This window comes from Nomia melanderi, unplaced genomic scaffold (genome assembly GCF_051020985.1).
Source record: "Nomia melanderi isolate GNS246 unplaced genomic scaffold, iyNomMela1 scaffold0626, whole genome shotgun sequence".
NCBI classification, from domain to species: Eukaryota; Metazoa; Arthropoda; class Insecta; order Hymenoptera; family Halictidae; genus Nomia; species Nomia melanderi.
Genome location: NW_027475740.1, coordinates 1 through 5,000, shown reverse-complemented (window position 1 = coordinate 5,000; position 5,000 = coordinate 1). Strand labels below are relative to the sequence as shown.

Genomic DNA, 5,000 nt, shown 5'->3' with positions numbered 1-5,000 from the left:
TCGATCCGAAGAGGTGAACGACGGCGGGGATTTGACAGAGCTACGCAAGCAGTGTATGGTACGTAAACGACCCTCAGCCAGGCGTGGTCCAGGAATTGTATCCGTGGACCGCAATGTGCGTTCGAAATGTCGATGTTCATGTGTCCTGCAGTTCACACGTTGACGCGCAATTAGCTGCGTTCTTCATCGACCCACGAGCCAAGTGATCCACCGTTCAGGGTAATCGTATAAATTTTATATTTCACATATATAATTTTATTCTCATTTGTTCGACCTAATATCTCTCTTCTTTCAAAGAGAAGATAAAAGTTGATACCTGAATCTCCGACCAGCGCGCGAAGGAGATTCAGGCGTCGCCTTGGAGACGACACCGAAGCCTTTCGAGACGAAAAACGTTCAAGTAATATGTATATATTTCTCGACGTTCCGGGCGTATAGTGCATTCAAAAACCCGCGAAAGACGCAGAAGACTCGCACGCGTGGAAACGACGGGGATATATTTTGTATCCTACCCGATACTGAATCCATCGCGTGCAGTCGACCCTCGCGTTCTTCCGATCAGACGCATCTATTGTTGCGCGCATGTTTTCGCGTCGCATCGCGCGAAACGTTGCACGAATCGTACCGATCGATCGATTGAAAGCAAATAATGAAAAAAGACTTCACAGCTGGCTCTTTGCCGGTCATTCGTCCCATGTTATCTCTTGCCGCGAAATTGGCGCGCAAGAGTTGGGTGTCAGACGCGCGGCTTTAAAACGAGCTTCACGGCCGGTCCCTTCGTTACCGCTTTCGTTCTTTCTCTCGGAACGACCATGAACGAACACGACGAGCGACGCTACGGCATACACACGTCCACGGATTCGATTAAAAAAACAGACTTCACAGCTGGCTCTTTGCCGGTCATTCGTCCCATATTATCTCTTGCCGCGAAATTGGCGCGCAAGAGTTGGGTGTCAGACGCACGGCTTTAAAACGAGCTTCACGGCCGGTCCTCTCAATTCCGTGTACGGTACACGCAAGATGCGGGTTCCACTTCCAGACTACCCGGTCCCTTCTCTCTACGAGAATCGATAGTAGAAGAACGGCTCGAAAACGCGTCTCAGAGACTAGGGGAAAAGAAGCGGTATGCGAGCGAAACGAAAACGCATTATGGAAACGTCGCGAAACAATGTTCGACGGTTGCTCGGTTCCAATCGTGCGGCCGTTTCAATTTCTCGTGCGCTTCACCGTCCCTCCGTAACTCTGGCCGATCGCGTATACCGAAGAGCCGACACGCGCAAAAACCACAGGCATTGTATACTGTATATATATATGTTACAGTCACAGCCTTCGCGCGTTTTACTCTCCGACGCGGGGTTTCCACGACGAAAGAGAGACAGTTTCGTGGCGGGTGACTCGGCCGAATCGCTACGACGGGTATTTCTATTATAGAACGAATCATCGCCACCCTTTACCAGTGCCCGACGAAGGAATCACAAGGTCATCTGGAGTTTACAATGCCAGCGACGGTAATTCCAACGAAGACCCGATAAGTCAACTCATCGTTCTATTTCTCCCCGTACAGAAAAGCGAATCGACGCTAACGCACCTCGCGCAAGCACGAACGTTCTCTTCGCGTGGATCATCCCATCGTCGAAAGATGTAAAGACGCATTGGAGATCGTGGTCTCTGGCGGGCTCATTGCACGCCCCACTGCATATCTTTCCTCGAATCGAGAATGATTCGTCCACTAAGGCTGCGAAACTACGCGTCGAGGAAACTAGGGGAAAGAAGCGGGATGCGAGCGAAACGACAATACATTATGGAAACGTCGCGAAACAATGTTCGGCGGTTGCTCGTTTCCTCCTGCGGACGTTTCATTGCTCGGGCGCTTCACGTCCCTCCGTAACCTTCGCGCGATCGCGTGCCCCGGAGAGCCGGCAACCGGTGAACCACAGGCGTATAAACTATAGTCTTCTATAGCAAGCCTTCGGCGGTTACTCTCCGACGCGGGGATTCCACGACGAGAGAGAATTTCGTGGCGGGTGACATCGGTCGAAACGCTACGACGGGTATTTCTATTATAGAACGAATCATCGCCACCCTTTACCAGTGCCCGACGAAGGAATCACAAGGTCATCTGGAGTTTACAATGCCAGCGACGGTAATTCCAACGAAGACCCGATAAGTCAACTCATCGTTCTATTTCTCCCCGTACAGACAAGCGAATCAACGCTATCGCACCTCACGCATGCACGAACGTTCTCTTCGCGTGAATCGTCCCATCGTCGAAAGATATAGCCGCTTGGAGATCGTGGCCCATCAAGTTCTTCCGTAACTCCTGCGCGATCGCGTACCCCGGAGAGCAGGCAACCGGTGAACCACAGGCGTATAAACTATAGTCTTCTATAGCAAGCCTTCGCGTTTACTCTACGACGCGGGGATTCCACGACGAGAGAGATTTTCGTGGCGGGTGACACGGCCGAATCGCTACGACGGGTATTTCTATTATAGAACGAATCATCGCCACCCTTTACCAGTGCCCGACGAAGGAATCACAAGGTCATCTGGAGTTTACAATGCCAGCGACGGTAATTCCAACGAAGACCCGATAAGTCAACTCATCGTTCTATTTCTCCCCGTACAGAAAAGCGAATCGGCGCTATCGCACCTCACGCAAGCAGGAATGATCTCTTCGCGTGGATCGTCCCATCGTCGAAAGATGTAAGACGTACAGAAATCGTGGTCCATCACGATTATTCGTAACTCTCCGAGTCGCGTATCTGAGAGTAGGACAAACGGAGAACCACAGGCATAAATAATACTATATGTTTCTTATATAGTTAGCCTTCGCGTTTTACTCTCCGACATGGGGATTCCACGACGAGAGAGAGTTTCGTGGCGGGTGTCTCGGCCGAATCGCTACGACGGGTATTTCTATTATAGAACGAATCATCGCCACCCTTTACCAGTGCCCGACGAAGGAATCACAAGGTCATCTGGAGTTTACAATGCCAGCGACGGTAATTCCAACGAAGACCCGATAAGTCAACTCATCGTTCTATTTCTCCCCGTACAGAAAAGCGAATCGACGCTATCGCACCTCGCGCGAGCACGTAACTACTCTTCGCGTGGATCGTCCCATCGTCGAAAGATGTAAGACGCACGGAAATCGTGGCCCATCAACGTTTTTTTGTAACTCTGCCGATCGCGTATCACAGAGCCGAGACGCACATACCACAGGCGTATAATACCGTTTTCTTTCGTATGGTAAGCCTTCGCGTTTACTCTTCGGCGCGGGGTTTCCACGTCGAGAGAGACATTCGTGGCGGGTGACATCGGTCGAAACGCTACGACGGGTATTACTATTATAGAACGAATCATCGCCACCCTTTACCAGTGCCCGACGAAGGAATCACAAGGTCATCTGGAGTTTACAATGCCAGCGACGGTAATTCCAACGAAGACCCGATAAGTCAACTCAACGTTCTATTTCTCCCCGTACAGAAAAGCGAATCGACGCTGTTGCACCTCACGCAAGCACGAACGTTCTCTTCGCGTGGATCGTCCCATCGTCGAAAGATGTAAGACGCACGGAAATCGTGGCACATCACGTGTTTTCGGAACTCTGTCGACCGCGTATCTCAGAGACGACGCGCGCGAACCACTGGCATATACTATTATATATCGCGTTTTACCCTCCGACGCGGGGATTCCACGACGAGAGAGAGTTTCGTGAGCGGGTTGACTCGGAAGAAACGCTACGACGGGTATTTCTATTATAGAACGCATCATCGCCACCCTTTACCAGTGCCCGACGAAGGAATCACAAGGTCATCTGGAGTTTACAATGCCAGCGACGGTAATTCCAACGAAGACCCGATAAGTCAACTCAACGTTCTATTTCTCCCCGTACAGAAAAGCGAATCGACGCAATCGCACCATACGCGTGCACGTAAACAACTCTTCGCGTGGATCGTCCCATCGTCGAGAGACGTAAGTTTTCATAGTATGAATTCGCGTTTTACTCTCCGACGCGGGGATTCCACGACGAGAGAGAGTTTCGTGAGCGGGTTGACTCGGAAGAAACGCTACGACGGGTATTTCTATTATAGAACGCATCATCGCCACCCTTTACCAGTGCCCGACGAAGGAATCACAAGGTCATCTGGAGTTTACAATGCCAGCGACGGTAATTCCAACGAAGACCCGATAAGTCAACTCAACGTTCTATTTCTCCCCGTACAGAAAAGCGAATCGACGCAATCGCACCATACGCGTGCACGTAAACAACTCTTCGCGTGGATCGTCCCATCGTCGAGAGACGTAAGTTTTCATAGTATGAATTCGCGTTTTACTCTCCGACGCGGGGATTCCACGACGAGAGAGAGTTTCGTGAGCGGGTTGACTCGGAAGAAACGCTACGACGGGTATTTCTATTATAGAACGCATCATCGCCACCCTTTACCAGTGCCCGACGAAGGAATCACAAGGTCATCTGGAGTTTACAATGCCAGCGACGGTAATTCCAACGAAGACCCGATAAGTCAACTCAACGTTCTATTACTCCCCGTACAGAAAAGCGAATCGACGCAATCGCACCATACGCGTGCACGTAACAACTCTTCGCGTGGATCGTCCCATCGTCGAGAGACGTAAGTTTCATAGTAAGCCTTCGGCGTTTTACTCTCCGACGCGGGGATTCCACGACGAGAGAGAGAGTTTCGTGAGCGGGTTGACTCGGAAGAAACGCTACGACGGGTATTTCTATTATAGAACGCATCATCGCCACCCTTTACCAGTGCCCGACGAAGGAATCACAAGGTCATCTGGAGTTTACAATGCCAGCGACGGTAATTCCAACGAAGACCCGATAAGTCAACTCAACGTTCTATTTCTCCCCGTACAGAAAAGCGAATCGACGCAATCGCACCATACGCGTACACGTAAACAACTCTTCGCGTGGATCGTCCCATCGTCGAGAGACGTAAGTTTTCATAGTATGAATTCGCGTTTTACTC

General features: G+C 50.6%; 1 non-coding gene across 1 annotated transcript; it reads right to left on the bottom strand.

Moving 5' to 3' along the window:
- Positions 1-67: 67 nt before the first annotated feature.
- On the bottom strand, positions 68-222 carry LOC143176545 (5.8S ribosomal RNA). The gene has a single exon (XR_013001079.1). It is a non-coding gene; the product is annotated as a 5.8S ribosomal RNA (ribosomal RNA).
- Between the last annotated feature and the right edge of the window lie 4,778 nt (positions 223-5,000).